The sequence below is a fragment of the Oncorhynchus masou genome, chromosome 13 (assembly GCF_036934945.1).
Source record: "Oncorhynchus masou masou isolate Uvic2021 chromosome 13, UVic_Omas_1.1, whole genome shotgun sequence".
Taxonomy (NCBI): Eukaryota; Metazoa; Chordata; class Actinopteri; order Salmoniformes; family Salmonidae; genus Oncorhynchus; species Oncorhynchus masou.
Genome location: NC_088224.1, coordinates 37,399,467 through 37,417,019, shown reverse-complemented (window position 1 = coordinate 37,417,019; position 17,553 = coordinate 37,399,467). Strand labels below are relative to the sequence as shown.

The 17,553-nt window shown below is 46.5% G+C and overlaps 1 pseudogene; it reads right to left on the bottom strand.

Moving 5' to 3' along the window:
* Positions 1-5,230: 5,230 nt before the first annotated feature.
* The window catches only part of LOC135552239 (sodium/potassium-transporting ATPase subunit alpha-3-like), a 33,193-nt pseudogene continuing 20,870 nt past the window's right edge, over positions 5,231-17,553 (bottom strand).

The window sequence follows — 17,553 nt, the reverse complement described above, 5'->3', positions numbered from 1 at the left end:
CGTTATGTTTGGCGTAAAAGCAACACAGCTCATCACCCTGACTACACCATCCCCACTGTCAAACATGGTGGTGGCAGCATCATGGTTTGGGCCTGCTTTTCTTCAGCAGGGACATGGAAGATGGTTAAAATTGATGGGAAGATGGATGGAGCCAAATACAGGACCATTCTGGAAGAAAACCTGATGGAGTCTGCAAAAGACCTGAGACTGGGACAGAGATTTGTCTTCCAACAAGACAATGATCCAAAACATAAAGCAAAATCTACAATGGAATGGTTCAAAAATAAACATATCCAGGTGTTAGAATGGCAAAGTCAAAGTCCAGACCTGAATCCAATCGAGAATCTGTGGAAAGAACTGAAAACTGCTGTTCACAAATGCTCTCCATCCAACCTCACTGAGCTCGAGCTGTTTTGCAAGGAGGAATGGGAAAATATTTCAGTCTCTCGATGTGCAAAACTGATAAAGACATACCCCAAGCGACTTACAACTGTAATCGCAGCAAAAGGTGGTGCTACAAAGTATTAACTTAAGGGGGCTGAATAATTTTGCATGCCCAATTGTTCAGTTTTTGATTTGTTAAAAAAGTTTGAAATATCCAATAAATGTCGTTCCACTTCCTGATTGTGTCCCACTTGTTGTTGATTCTTCACAAAAAAAATACAGTTTTATATCTTTATGTTTGAAGCCTGAAATGTGGCAAAAGGTCGCAAAGTTCAAGGGGGCCGAATACTTTCACAAGGCACTGTATACACAGTGGCAAGAAAAAGTATGTGAACCCTTTGGAATTATCTGGATTTCTGCATAAATTAGTCATCAAATTTGATCTGATCGTCATCTAAGTCACAACAATAGACAAACATAGTGTACTTAAACTAATAACACACAAATTATTGTATTTTTGTTGTCTTATATTGAATAAATCATTTAAACGTTCACAGTGTAGGTTGGAAGAAGTATGTGAACCCCTAGGCTAATGACTTCTCAAAAAGCTAATTGGATTCAGGAGTCAGCTAACCCTCAATGAGACGAGATTGGAGATGTTGGTTAGAGCTGCTCTGCCCTATAATAAAACTCACAAAATTTGAGTTTGCTATTCACAAGAAGCATTGCCTGATGTGAGCCATGCCTCGAACAAAAGAGATCTCAGAAGACCTAAGATTAAGAATTGTTGACTTGCATAAAGCTGAAAAGGGTTAACAAGTATCAAGTATCTCTAAAAGCCTTGATGTTCATCAGTCCACGATAAGACAAATTGTCTATAAATGGAGAAAGTTCAGCACTGTTGCTACTCTCCCTAGGAGTGGCTGTCCTGCAAAGATGACTGCAAGACCTCAGCACAGAATGCTCAATGAGGTTAAGAAGAATCCTAGAGTGTCAGTTAAAGACTCTGAAACATGCTAACATCTCGGTTGACGGGTCTACTATACGTACAACTCTAATCAAGAATGGTGTTCATGGGAGGACACCACGGAAAAAGCCACTGCTGTCCAAAATAAACATTGCTGCACGTCTGAAGTCTGTGAAAGTGCACCTGGATGTTCCACAGCGCTACTGGCAAAATATCCTGTGGACAGATGAAACTACAGTTGAGTTCTTTGGAAGGAAAACACAACACCGTGTGTGGGGGGAAAAAGGCACAACACACCAACATCGGGCAATCTGTCTGCCAATTTAAGATTAATAGAAGTTGAGTAATGCAACAGGACAACGACCCAAAACACAGAAGTTAATCAACAACAGAATGGCTTCAACAGAAGAAAATACACCTTCTGGAATGGCCCAGTCAGAGTCCTGACCTCAACCCGATTGAGATGCTGTGGCATGACCTCAAGAGAGCAGTTCACACCAGACATCCAAATAATATTGCTGAACCGAAACAGTTTTGTGAAGAGGAATGGTCCGAAATTCCTCCTGACCGTTGTGCAGGTCTGATCCACAACTACAGAAAACGTTTGGTTTGCTGCCAAAGGAGGGTCAACCAGTTATTCAATCCAAGGGTTCACAAACTTTCCCCACCCTGCACTGTGAATGTTTACATGGCATGTTCAATAAAGACATTAAAATATATAATTGTTTGTGTGTTATTAGTTTAGGCAGACTGTCTATTGTGACCTCGATGAAGATCAGATCAAATTTTATGACCAATTTATGCAGAATTCCAGGTATTTCCAACGGGTTCACATACCTTTTCTTGCCACTGTACATAATGAACATAGTGTAGATGGTAGGTAACTACCGGTTGTCATTTCTGAATGGATGATAGATGCAACCGTGTAGCGGCTCAGGTGGGCTGAACTCTCTGCCCAGCCTCCCTCATACTCAATCCATGGTTGAGCACATGGTCAACCAATGTGGCCCTGATCTCATCTGAGATAAGTTGGTGTTGCCAATTGGTGTATAGAGCTTGGCTGTAATTATTTTTGTTTCCATGAGTTTACAGTAACATATTGTATCGATTACTGTAATTCTACTTTTCTTTGTGCTTTTTTTGTTCTAAAAACCTGCGATGGTTGCATATATGTTTTTCTGAAGCCTTTCTATTTTTGCGTTCATTAAAATGTGAGTAGATGTACTGCACTGGAACCATCTTTCACAGAAGTCTGTATGAGAACATCAAAAAGGTATACAAAGTACTAAAGACAGCAGTGTTTTGTATAAAGTACATCAGTGTGTTGTTGCCGCTTAGAGTCATTCAAATGGTGCATGTGCGTATCATTTTGTTGCAAAAATGCCATTTAGAAAAAGTATTGTTAGGTTTTGATTGCTGAGTTTCGTTCTGACATAGAAGTGAGATGTTCATCTCCAAGGGTTGTGTCTTATTTGGCTTGTGTGTAGAGTTTTGACACAATGAGCCAAATTCCGCAACAAGTGTGTGAGCAATCGCAACAACAAAAAAACTGTAAGGTATCTTTGCTTTTACTCAAGTATGACAATTGGGTACTTTTACTACCAGAGTATATGTTCGTTTTGTTAGGACTTATATGGTTTCCATATTACTAGCTACAGTGCAGCAGGATCTAAATGGGAGGAAAAAGAAAACAATGGATGTACAGCAATGTGAGAGCCTGGTGGTGTACAGAGAGGATGTGAGCATCTATAACGGCTCTCGTCGGAATGAGTGGACCAAAGCACAGCGTGGAATGTGTTCAAGATTTTATTGATCAAAGAAACACTCGAACAAAGTAACAAAACGAAAGCAAACAGTTCTGTCAGGTAACAGATACAAAACAGAAAATAACTACCCACAAAACACAGCTGGGCAAAAGGCTGCCTATGTATGATTCCCAATCAGAGACAACGATAGGGAACCACACTCGGCCAAAAACAAAGAAACAGATAACATAGAATGCCCACCCCAAATCACACCCTGACCTAACCAAATAGGGAAATAAAAATGGCTCTCTAAGGTCAGGGCATGACAGTACCCACCCACCCAAAGGTGCGGACTCCCGGGCGCAAACCTGAATGTTTAGGGGAGGGTCCGGGTGGGCATCTACCATCGGTGGCGGCTCCGGTTTGGGATGTAGTCCCCGCTTCCTCTGCTGATCCCTCGGCTTCTGTGGAACCGGACCGTGGATCGTCGCCGGGGACTCCGGACCGTGGATCGTCGCCGGGGACTCCGGACTGCGGATCGTCGCCGGGGACTCCAGACTGTGGATCGTCGCCAGGACTCCGGACTGCGGATCGTCGCCGGGGACTCCGGACCGTGGATCGTCGCCGGGGACTCCGGACTGCGGATCGTCGCCGGGGACTCCAGACTGTGGATCGTCGCCAGGACTCCGGACTGCGGATCGTCGCCGGGGACTCCGGACCGTGGATCGTCGCTGGGGACTCCGGACTGCGGATCGTTGCCGGAGGCTCCGGACTCAGCCACACTGTAGGCCTGGTGCGTGGAGCAGGCACAGGACTCACCAGGCTGGGGAGACACACTGGAGGCCTGGTCCGTGGATCAGGCACAAGACTCACCAGGCTGGGGAGACACACTGCAGGCCTGGCCCGTGGAGCAGGCACAAGACTCACCAGGCTGGGGAGACACACTGGAGGCCTGGTCCGTGGAGCAGGCACAAGACTCACCAGGCTGGGGAGACACACTGCAGGCCTGGTGCGTGGAGCAGGCACAGGACTCACCAGGCTGGGGAGACACACTGGAGGCCTGGTCCGTGGAGCAGGCACAAGACTCACCAGGCTGGGGAGACACACTGGAGGCCTGGTGTGTGTAGCAGGCACAGGACTCACCAGGCTGGGGAGACACACTGGAGGCCTAGTCCGTGGAGCAGGCACAAGACTCACCAGGCTGGGGAGACACACTGGAGGCCTGGTGCGTGGAGCAGGCACAGGACTCACCAGGCTGAGGAGACACACTGGAGGCCTGGTGCGTGGAGCAGGCACAGGACTCACCAGGCTGGGGAGACACACTGGAGGCCTGTTCCGTGGAGCAGGCACAAGACTCGCCAGGTTGGGGAGACACACTGGAGGCCTGGTCCGTGGAGCAGGCACAAGACTCACCAGGCTGGGGAGACACACTGGAGGCCTGGTCCGTGGAGCAGGCACAACCCGTCCTGGCTGGATACCCACTTCAATCCAGCAAGTGCGGGGCACCAGCACAGGACGCACTGGGCTGTGAAAGCACACTGGAGGTCTGGAGCTTAGAGCTAGCACAACCCCTCCTGGCAGAATCACCACTTTAGCCCGGCACGTTCGAGGGTCAGACACAGGACGCACTGGGCTGTGCAGGCGCACTGGAGACACCTTGCGCAGAGCCGGCGCAGGATATCCTGGTCCGAGGAGGCGCACTGGAGACCAGGAGCGCTGAGCCGGCACCACCCTTCCTGGCTGGATACCCCTCTTTACGCGGCAGGTATGGAGAGCATGTACTGTACGTACCGGGCTGTGACTGTGCACTGAAGGCACGGTGCGTAAAACCGGAAAACATGGCACTGGAACCGTGACCAACTCCGCTCGCCAACCCGTGTGCCTCCCCCTGCCTCTCGTGCTCTCGTCTCTGCCGTAACTCCTGATCTCTCCGCTCCTCTCCATCAGCCTCCGCCTGATTCCATGCCAGGCTTATGTCGCCTGCCATGATCTCCTCCCATGTCCACGATGTCCTAAACTCCCTTCTCTCCTGTGCCCAGGATCCCTTCTCCTCCTGGCCACGCTGCTTGGTCCTTTTGTGGTGGGTAGTTCTGTTACGGCTCTCGTCGGAATGAGTGGACCAAAGCGCAGCATGGAAAGTGTTCATGATTTTATTGATCAAAGAAACTCGAACAAAGTAACAAAACGAAAGCGAACAGTTCTGTCAGGTAACAGAGACTAAACAGAAAATAACTACCCACAAAACACAGCTGGGGAAAAGGCTGCCTAAGTATGATTCCCAAATAGAGACAACGATAGACAGCTGCCTCCGATTGGGAACCACACTCGGCCAAAAACAAAGAAACAGATAACATAGAATGCCCACCCCAAATCACACCCTGACCTAACCAAATAGAGAAATAAAAATGCTCTCTAAGTTCAGGGCGTGACAGCGTCATCATTATCGCCCGTATGTATTCCACTGAGGTGGTGAATGAATACCTATGTAATGTTACTTTACCTTGATTTAAAAAATAAAATAAAAAATAAGTATTATTATTTTCCCAACCATGATGAGTGAGTAGGTAGAGCAGAATAATTGTGAGCGGTGTGAAAATAAGTGTAGTAAAAAGTGATGATCATCTCACTATCGGCGCTCCCAACACACCTCATGGCAGACAACACTTCAATCCTGCTGGTATGTAACTCGAGACATTCTGTCTGCCTTAAAGTGGGATCAGGAGTGTTGATAGTGTGAAAGATGTATTTACAGTATTGCCTTTCTCTGCCAAACCCCACACACAAAACTGAGGCCAAACTGGGAAAAAAGAGAGATCCTTACATTTTATTTCATTTCTTGCTGCTGTTTCGCATGTAAGGTACAGTGTCTTATTCCATTGCTCACTTATTTAAATAATGACATGGGAGAGATTTTATTTTATTAGCGGGGATGAGTTTGGGGGGGGGGGGGTTACAAGGACAGGGGAAGTCGCACGGTGCTCACCAACAGACGGATAAACAGGGACGGACAGATGAGCAGTTCCCAGACCCACTCCTAACATTAAAAAACACACCGTAGTGTTACGAACAATTGTTTAGAAAACAACAACAACATTGGCAGAAAAACAGGAAGAGGAGGGAGGGGAACAGGAGGAGAACACGAGCAGGAAGGAGGGGGATTTTATTTTTTTACCCCTGTAGAGGCCGTGGGAGATTATTCCACGTTTACTGGTGTCAGCGGTGGGATCTTTCTGTTATACCCATTGGGCCAGGGAGTGGTGGGAGTGGCTTGAGGGGCATGTTAAGTAGAAGATTGGTGGAGGGAGGGAGCGTGTCGAGAGGATGGCGGGGTGGAACAGGTGAAAACGACGCCACACCGCTCGCCGGGGGAATCTAGATGCAGCTGCCATTTTGTTGTCGATAGAGGAGAGCGATACCGGTATTTTGTACATGACAGTGTATTAGCACATTTAGAAACAGTGTCATAACAGTGTAGTAAACATTCGAAGAGTATTGGCAGTGTTGACTATGCTGTAGTCTTTTGGCAGAAAAAAAAAAAAGGCAGAGACGAAGAGGGGCGCAGGGATCTGGCGTGACCGTCCTGTTCCTCTCCTTCTCGGTGGTTGGTCCTCTTGTCCTCAAGGCGATGTTGGATGAAAATACGGGATGAGGAATGGATGAGTTTTCAGATGCGGTTTCTTGTATGGTTTGTATGTGATTAGAGGGACGGGTGGAGGTAGGGAGGAGGAGAAAGAGGGGGAGGTAAGGGGGTGAGATGTAAAGAATGGTTTGATAATTTAATAGTATGTCTCCTTTTCCACCCAGCCTAAAGAGAGAGGAAGGAGAAAATGAAGGGAATAGAGAGAAAGAGAGAGACAAATTATTAACAAAACAGCAAACATTTGTATCAGAGGTAGTGGTGGAAAAAGTATCCAATTTTCATACTTGAATAAAAGTAAATATACCATAATAGAAAATGACTAAAAGTGAAAGTCTCTCAAAATACTACCCTAAAAGTATTTGGTTTTACATCTACATAAGTACCAAAAGTAAATATAATTGCTCAAATATACTTAAGTATCAAAAGTGAAGTATAAAAGGGTTAATCATTTAAAATTCCTTATATTAAGCAAACCTGACAGCAGCATTTTCTTGTTTTTACATTTTTCTGTAGCATGATGTACAACAGTACCCACAATGCTCTGTGAAAGATACCCAGTTCTATCATAGTAAATGTTATTATGGGTACTGTAGTACGTCATACATAAGTCTATAGTGAGTACAGTAAGTGTGTTTGTGAGAGACTCGTACCTCCGGGGTTTCGGCGCAGGATGAGTTTTCGGATCTCATCGTAAACAAAGATGAGGAAACTGTACGGGAACGCACAAAACCACCAGCTGGGCCTGAGACAGAGAAAGAGAGAAAAAGACGGATGGAGAGAAAAAGGAAGAAAAAGCCAGAGGGCCATTCAGTTGAGTGAATAACTCTCCTTAAAAGAGGAAATCATTTCCCCATAGAATGGATTGAAATAGTCTCCAGTCCACACAGTGGTACTTTACTGTCAAGTAACTGTCATATAAACGTCTCCCAGTAGAGGGTGCTGTTGCTCTGTGTGAATGAGAACAGAGGCTGGAGTACTCACTTGAGGGGGTACATCCTGAGAGCCACGTCCATGCCTGGGGTGTAGGACAGGAAAGCAGCCAGAGCTGTCTCCTCAAACAGCCCAAAGATCAGGATCTTATTCCTGTAAACAAATAATGAATTTCAACATTTATCTATATTATTTATTATCTATGAGAGAGACATAAAGTAGAGGGGCTTCCATAACCTTACAAAATCTGAATAGATAAAAGAAGAGGTCTGCTTTTGAATCATGCCTAACGTCTGTGTCATTAGAGGACAGGTGCAAAGATAAAGGGTTCTGACCTCATGCCCTGCTGGAAGACAGAGTTGCGCCTGGTCTTGCAGATGATGACATCAGCCCACTGTACCACCACAATACTGACGAAGAAGGCTGTGTGACAGGTGTACTCCACTATCTTCCTCTGTTCATAGGTCTGGCGTGCGAGGGAGAGGAAATCACAAGGAGGGAGGGTTAAAGAGCGAACTAAGTGGAGTAGAGGTAACTAAGTGGAGTAGAGGTAACTAAGTGGAACGTTGTGGTGATGACTAAGTGGAAAGTTGTGATGACTCAGAGAGCAATTCATTTAATGAGACTAATGAGGACTGGATGAAAGAAAACAAGATGACAGAGGGGTAAAAAAAAAGTCAGAGTGAGTAAAGACGAGAGAAAGAAAGAAAAAGAGTTTAAAACAATACCGTAATTGCTGGACTATTAAGCGCACCTGAATATAAACTGCACCCACTGAATTATTAAAAAATATGTATTTTGTACATAAATAAGCCGCACATGTCTATAAGTAGCAGTTGCCTACCGGTACATTGAAACAAATGAACTTTACACAGCCTTTAAACGAAACACGGCTTGTAACAAAAATAAATAGGCTTTAACGAAACACGGCTTGTAACAAAAATTAAAACAGTAGCCTACCAAGAAAGTCATTGGTCACTATTTTCCTCCTCCTGTGCACTGAAACCACTGAAGTCATCTCCTTCGGTGTCGGAGTTGAATAGCCTCAGAATTGCTTCATCCGATGTTGGATCGTTTTCATTGTCGCTCTCGTCACTTTCATCCGGAGGCAAATGCCCCGTTGAGCTCATGCTGCCTCTTCAACACGCAGCAGTCCAGCCTTTCGAAACCCGTTGATGATAGTGGATTTTTTGACAATGCTCCACGCTGTCAGGACCCACTGGCAGACTTGACCATAAGATGCTATTCGCCTGCGGCCCGTTTTAGTGAAGGATTTCTCCCCACTTGTCATCCAAGCCTCCCACTGAACACGGAGCGCCACCTTAAATGCACGATTTACACTGATGTCGAGTGGCTGCAAATACTTTGGGCCATCTGCTTTTCTTCCCTCTGAAAGCTTTTGTTGTCTTTTTACACTGAGTCAGTTCCTCACGCTGCTGTTTCCAACGTCTTATCATCGACTCATTAAGGCCAAGCTCCCATGCAGCAGCTCTATATCCTTTTCCAACAGCCAGATCGATCGCATTCAACTTGAAAGCTGCATCATATGCATTTCTCCGTGTCTTTGCCATGATGAGGGTGACAAAATTACTACATTACTACATAAATGATGGGAAGTTTGAGCGCGCTCGATTTACGTCACATTATGTGACGGTGCTCAGTTTTTTGGCGGCATGAATCTTGTGAAAGCGGGAAAAATCCATAAATTAGCCGCGTCATTGTATAAACCACGAGGTTCAAAGTGTGGGAATAAAGTAGCGGCTTATAGTCCGGAAATTACGGTATATTAAAAAATTAAAAAAAGAGAGAAAGGAGGGTCGCGTACCCATTGCTGTCCGTAGCTGTCCTCTAGGTCGTTGTTGGAGCGGTCGTCCCAGTTTAGCCTGATGCCCACCAATAAAGAGGGAAGGAAACCATTCTCTGCCAGGATCACAAAGTAGGAGAAGAACCCTCCCAGAGCCTGGATCATCCCTACAGAGACAGAGGGAGGAAGATGTCTTCGCTTTATTTACTCTGCCTATAGAACTAGAATTAGAATTAGGCCGGGAGTCAATCCACCACAGACTAACGACCTGAACACAGGGATAGACTTTTATAAACCCACCAATCTGTCCGTAGGCGATACTGATCAGCCTCTCGTTCACCAGTTTGTCCCTGGCTGGGTTTCTGGGCTGTCTCTTCATAATGTCACTCTCTGCTGCCTCGTAGGCAAGGGAGATCGCTGGCACCTGTAGGCATACAGTAGGGTTAGGAGAAGACGGTGGATGTCAGTACACATTACAATAGACTGACTCTCTTTGTGGTGCAAAGGACAACAGACCAAAGCACACACTTGGATGAGACAACTGACCTCAAATTACGTACATACCCCAACCAGAAGCCATGGATTACAGGAAACATTCGCACTGAGCTAAAGGGTAGAGCTGCCGCTTTCAAGGAGCAGGTCTCTAACCCGCAAATCCCGCTATGCCCTCAGACGAACCATCAAACAGGGCAAGCGGCCATACAGGACGAACATCGAATCGTACTACACCAGCTCCAAAGCACGCTGGATGTGGCAGGGCTCTCAAACTATTACAGATCACAAAGGGAAGCAGAGCCAAGAGCTGCCCAGTGACAAGAGACTACCAGACAACCTAAATAACCGCAAGGCACAACAGAGGGTAGTGCGTACGGCCCAGTACATCACCGGGGCCAAGCTTCCTGCCATCCATGACCTCTATACCAGGCAGTGTCAGAGGAAGGACCCTAAAAATTGTCAAAGACTCCAGCCACCCCAGTCATAGTCTGTCCTCTCTGTTACTATCTATGCATAGTCACTTTAATAACTCTACATATTACCTCAATTACCTGGACACCGGTGTCTCCACACATTGACTCTGTACCTGTGCCCCCTGTATATAGCCTCCACATTGACTCTGTACCTGTGCCCCCTGTATATAGCCTCCACATTGACTCTGTACCTGTGCCCCCTGTATATAGCCTCCACATTGACTCTGTACCTGTGCCCCCTGTATATAGCCTCCACATTGACTCTGTACCTGTGCCCCCTGTATATAGCCTCCACATTGACTCTGTACCTGTGCCCCCTGTATATAGCCTCCACATTGACTCTGTACCGGTACCCCCTGTATATAGCCTCCACATTGACTCTGTACCTGTGCCCCCTGTATATAGCCTCCACATTGACTCTGTACCTGTGCCCCCTGTATATAGCCTCCACATTGACTCTGTACCTGTGCCCCCTGTATATAGCCTCCACATTGACTCTGTACCTGTGCCCCCTGTATATAGCCTCCACATTGACTCTGTACCTGTGCCCCCTGTATATAGCCCCGCTATTGTTGTTTACCGCTGCTCTTTAATTCATTATTTGTTATTCTTATCTCTTACTTTTTGGGGGGGTACTTTCTTAAAACTGCATTGTTGGTAAGTAAGCATTTCACTACTACACCTGTTGTATTCGGGGGCATGTGACGAATGCAACTTGATTTGATTTGAAATGGTATAAATTGAACAAACTACAATTTGCCTGTGTGTGTGTGTACGTATGTGCCATGCATGTGTGGGTGGGTGTGTGTGTGTCACCATGTCGGTTCCCAGGTCGATGCAGAGGATGGTGATGGTCCCTAGGGGCAGTGGGATGTTGACTAGGATGAAGAAGAGGAAGGGGGTGATCTCAGGGATGTTACTGGTCAGGGTGTAGGCAATGGACTTCTTCAGGTTGTCAAAGATCAGACGTCCTGGAGGGTCACAAGAGAAAAAGCTTACCTGTCATTCACACCACCCCCTTTCTCTCCTTCAGTTTAATCCTGCATACAGATGTAGGATTTTAATTTGAGCCAGTTTGCTACAGCAGGAAAATAATCCAGCAGCAACAGGAAATGTGAATTATTGTGTGGATTATAATTAATGGGCATTTTTGTAGGGGTTGGTACATTTCTCGTAAGGGAAAATCAAGTCTGACATTTCAACGTGGAAATTACAAACTTCAGAAGCCTTTAAAAAAAAATCTATAATAAATTTCAATTTTTCATTTCTTGCGCTACAGAAAAGTTCTCCTGCAACAGTGTGATCAAATTAAGATCCTGCATCTGTATACCTCTTTCCCTCTTGCCTTTCTCCTCCCTGCTTCTTTCCCTCGTTTTCCCTCCCTCCTTCCCTTCTTTCCTCACTCCTTCCCTCCCTCCCCCTCTCCCTCTGTCCCTCACCCTCTTCCACTCCGGTGACGATGGAGGCAAAGTTGTCGTCCAGCAGGATCATGTCAGCGGCTTGTTTGGAGACGTCTGAGCCGGAGATCCCCATGGCGACGCCGATGTCAGCCTTCTTCAGGGCGGGAGAGTCGTTCACACCATCACCAGTCACAGCCACGATGGCACCCTGAAAGACAGGTTAGTGAAAATTGTTAAAAGCCTCCTGGAAAAAGCCTTCAAATTCTATCTACTACTGTATGAGAATCTGTCGTGGAGAATCTGTTTCTTCAGATTTCTACACTTCAAAGTCCTTTCATGTCAAGGAAGCCAGACGTGTCTGGTTGTATGCATGTGTGTGCACATTGCATGACTGTCTCTGTGTGCGTGTGTGTGTGTGCGCGTGTGTGCGCCCGTACGTGTGTGTGTGCGTGCGCCCCTCACCTGTCTCTGGCAGCCCTCCACGATGATGAGTTTCTGCTGGGGGGAGGTCCTGGCGAACACAATCTCAGTGTGGTTCCTCAGGATCTCATCCATCTGGTCCTGAGACAGATCCTTCAGGTCTGTCCCGTGGATCACACACGCCTTGGCATCCCTGGAACGCACACACACACACACACACACACAGGAAGACACTGCGTCCAACAACAACATTGACGAATATGCTGATTCGGTGAGCGAGTTCATTAGAAAGTGGATTGAAGATGTCGTTCCCATAGCAACGGTTAAAACATTCCCAAACCAGAAACCGTGGATTGATGGCAGCATTCGCGTGAAACTGAAAGCGCGAACCACTGCTTTTAACCAGGGCAAGGTGACCGGAAACATGACCAAATACAAACAGTGTAGCTATTCCCTCCGCAAGGCAATTAAACAAGCTAAGCGTCAGTATAGAGACAAAGTAGAGTCGCAATTCAACGGCTCAGACACAAGAGGTATGCGCAGACCAGCTGGCTGGTGTGTTTACGGGCATATTCAATCAAGCCTTACCCCAGTCTGCTGTTCCCACATGCTTCAAGAGGGCCACCATTGTTCCAGTTCCCAAGAAAGCTAAGGTAACTGAGCTAAACGACTACCGCCCCGTAGCACTCACTTCCATCATCATGAAGTGCTTTGAGAGACTAGTCAAGGACCATATCACCTCCACCATACCTGACACCCTAGGCCCACTCCAATTTGCTTACCGCCCAAATGGGTCCACAGACGATGCAATCACAACCACACTGCACACTGCCCTAACCCATCTGGACAAGAGGAATACCTATGTGAGAATGCTGTTCATCGACTACAGCTCAGCATTTAACACCATAGTACCCTCCAAACTCGTCATCAAGCTCGAGACCCTGGGTCTCGACCCCGCCCTGTGCAACTGGGTACTGGACTTCCTGACGGGCCGCCCCCAGGTGGTGAGGGTAGGTAACAACATCTCCACCCCGCTGATCCTCAACACTGGGGCCCCACAAGGGTGCATTCTGAGCCCTCTCCTGTACTCCCTGTTCACCCACAACTGCGTGGCCACGCACGCCTCCAACTCAATCATTAAGTTTGCGGACGACACTACAGTGGTAGGCTTGATTACCAACAACGACGAGACAGCCTACAGGGAGGAGGTGAGGGCCCTCGGAGTGTGGTGTCAGGAAAATAACCTCACACTCAACGTCAACAAAACAAAGGAGAGGATTGTGGACTTCAGGAAACAGCAGAGGGAGCACCCCCATATCCACATCGATGGGACAGTAGTGGAGAGGGTAGTAAGTTTGAAGTTCCTCTGCGTACACATCACAGACAAACTGAATTGGTCCACCCACACAGACAGCATCGTGAAGAAGGCGCAGCAGCGCCTCTTCAACCTCAGGAGGAGGAAGAAATTCGGCTTGTCACCAAAAGCACTCACAAACTTCTACAGATGCACAATCGAGAGCATCCTGTCGGGCTGTATCACCGCCTGGTACGGCAACTGCTCCCCCCACAACCGTAAGGCTCTCCAGAGGGTAGTGAGGTCTGCACAACGCATCCCCGGGGGCAAACTACCTGCCTTCCAGGACACCTACACCACCCGATGTCACAGGAAGGCCATAAAGATCATCAAGGACAACAACCACCTGAGCCACTGCCTGTTCACCCCGCTATCATCCAGAAGGCGAGGTCAGTACAGGTGCATCAAAGCAGGGACCGAGAGACTGAAAAACAGCTTCTATCTCAAGGCCATCAGACTGTTAAACAGCCACCACTAACATTGAGTGGCTGCTGCCAACACACTGACTCAACTCCAGCCACTTTAATAATGGGAATTGATGGAAATTGATGGAAAATATATCACTAGCCACTTTAAACAATGCTACTTAATATAATGTTTACATACCCTACATTACTCATCTCATATGTATATGTATATACTGTACTCTATATCATCTACTGCATCTTTATGTAATACATGTATCACTAGCCACTTTAAACTATGCCACTTTGTTTACATACCCTACATTACTCATCTCATATGTATATACTGTAATCGATACCATCTACTGCATCTTGCCTATGCCGTTCTGTACCATCACTCATTCATTTATCTTTATGTGCATATTCTTTATCCCTTTACACTTGTGTGTATAAGGTAGTAGTTGTGGAATTGTTAGGTTAGATTACTCATTGGTTATTACTACATTGTCAGAACTAGAAGCACAAGCATTTCGCTACCCTCGCATTAACATCTGCTAACCATGTTACAAATACATTTGATTTGATTTGATTTGAGTGGGAGTACGGTTGGTATCACTGAGACAGACACACACAGAACTGCAGAAGGTTTGTAGTTCATACGCTTATGCCAGTAATTGGCTGCGACTGACTGACTATCTGACTGACTGAGTGCTTGGTAAAGTACACCGAGCGTACAAAACATTAGGAACACCTTCTTAATATTGAGTTGCACCCCCTTTTGCCCTCAGAGCAGCCTCAATTTATCTGGACAAGGTGTCGAAAGCGTTCCACAGGGATGCTGGCCCATGTTGACTCCAACGCTTCCCACAGTTGTGTCAAGTTGTCTGGATGTCCTTTGGGTGGTGGGCCATTCTTGATACACACGGGAAAGTGTTGAGCGTGAATAACTCAGCAGCGTTACAGTCCTTGACACAGACCGGAGTGCCTGGCACCGACTACCATACCCCGTTAACAGTCACTGAAATCTTCTGTCTTGGCCGTTCACCCTCTGAACGGCACACATGCACAATCTATGTCTCAATTGTCACAGGGCTTAAAATGTTTTCTTTAACCTGTCTACTCCCCTTCATCTACACTGATTGAAGTGGATTTAACAAGTAGCATCAATAAGGGAGCACAGCTTTCACCTGAATTCACCTGTTAGTCTATGTCATGGAAAGAGCAGGTGTTCCTAATGTTGTGTCCACTCACTGTATATACAGTGCCTTGCGAAAGTATTCGGCCCCCTTGAACTTTGCGACCTTTTGCCACATTTCAGGCTTCAAACATAAAGATATAAAACTGTATTTTTTTGTGAAGAATCAACAACAAGTGGGACACAATCATGAAGTGGAACGACATTTATTGGATATTTCAAACTTCTTTAACAAATCAAAAACTGAAAAATTGGGCGTGCAAAATTATTCAGCGCCCTTAAGTTAATACTTTGTAGTGCCACCTTTTGCTGCGATTACAGCTGTAAGTCGCTTGGGGTATGTCTCTATCAGTTTTGCACATCGAGAGACTGAAATTTTTTCCCATTCCTCCTTGCAAAACAGCTCGAGCTCAGTGAGGTTGGATGGAGAGCATTTGTGAACAGCAGTTTTCAGTTCTTTCCACAGATTCTCGATTGGATTCAGGTCTGGACTTTGACTTGGCCATTCTAACACCAGGATATGTTTATTTTTGAACCATTCCATTGTAGATTTTGCTTTATGTTTTGGATCATTGTCTTGTTGGAAGACAAATCTCCGTCCCAGTCTCAGGTCTTTTGCAGACTCCATCAGGGTTTCTTCCAGAACGGTCCTGTATTTGGCTCCATCCATCTTCCCATCAATTTTAACCATCTTCCCTGTCCCTGCTGAAGAAACGCAGGCCCAAACCACCATGTTTGACAGTGGAGATGGTGTGTTCAGGGTGATGAGCTGTGTTGCTTTTACGCCAAACATAACATTTTACATTGTTGCCAAAAAGTTCAATTTTGGTTTCACCCAGAGCACCTTCTTCCACATGTTTGGTGTGTCTCCCAGGTGGCTTGTGGCAAACTTTAAACAACACTTTTTATGGATATCTTTAAGAAATGGCTTTCTTCTTGCCACTCTTCCATAAAGGCCAGATTTGTGCAATATACGACTGATTGTTGTCCTATGGACAGAGTCTCCCACTTCAGCTGTAGATCTCTGCAGTTCATCCAGAGTGATCATGGGCCTCTTGGCTGCATCTCTGATCAGTCTTCTCCTTGTATGAGCTGAAAGTTTAGAGGGATGGCCAGGTCTTGGTAGATTTGCAGTGGTCTGATACTCCTTCCATTTCAACATTATCGCTTGCACAGTGCTCCTTGGGATGTTTAAAGCTTGGGAAATCTTTTTGTATCCAAATCCGGCTTTAAACTTCTTCACAACAGTATCTCGGACCTGCCTGGTGTGTTCCTTGTTCTTCATGATGCTCTCTGCGCTTTTAACGGACCTCTGAGACTATCACAGTGCAGGTGCATTTATACGGAGACTTGATTACACACAGGTGGATTGCATTTATCATCATTAGTCATTTAGGTCAACATTGGATCATTCAGAGATCCTCACTGAACTTCTGGAGAGAGTTTGCTGCACTGAAAGTAAGGGGCTGAATAATTTTGCACGCCCAATTTTTCAGTTTTTGATTTGTTAAAAAAGTTTGAAATATCCAATAAATGTCGTTCCACTTCATGATTGTGTCCCACTTGTTGTTGATTCTTCACAAAAAAATACAGTTTTATATCTTTATGTTTGAAGCCTGAAATGTGGCAAAAGGTCGCAAAGTTCAAGGGGGCCGAATACTTTCGCAAGGCACTGTATGTGTGAAAGCAAGATAGATAAAGTATGCTCACACACACACACACACACACACACACACACACACACACACACACACACACACACACACACACACACACTCTCTCTCTCTCTCTCTCCTTACCTGGGATTGACCTGGCTGACAGGGATATTGAGGCGAGAGGCGATGTCCTCCACGGTCTCGTTGCCCTCGGAGATGATGCCCACGCCCTTGGCGATAGCCTTGGCTGTGATTGGATGATCGCCGGTCACCATGATGACTTTGATGCCAGCGGAGCGACATTTTCCCACGGCGTCGGGCACGGCGGCACGGGGAGGGTCAATCATGGACATGAGGCCCACGAAGCACAGGCTCTCTGTGGTGAAGTTGACGTCGTCACAGTCGAAGGCAAAGCCCTTGGGGTACTGGTCCTCGGGCATTAGCAGGTGGCAGAAGCCTGGGGAGGGACAGTATTAGAATTGGTATTATTGTCAGTATTCGTGTACGCATTCTGAAAGGCCTTTTTAGGTTCCCATTTCTTACCCTCTTCTCATCCCTCCCTCCCTCTCTCTTACCCGAGTACTCTCCCTCCTAGTCCTCCCGGCTCCGTGCAAGCGCCCTGGGACTTCCTATACCTCTCTCCCACCCTCTTGTTGACCCAGGACTCCCTGCCTCATCCCTCCTCTG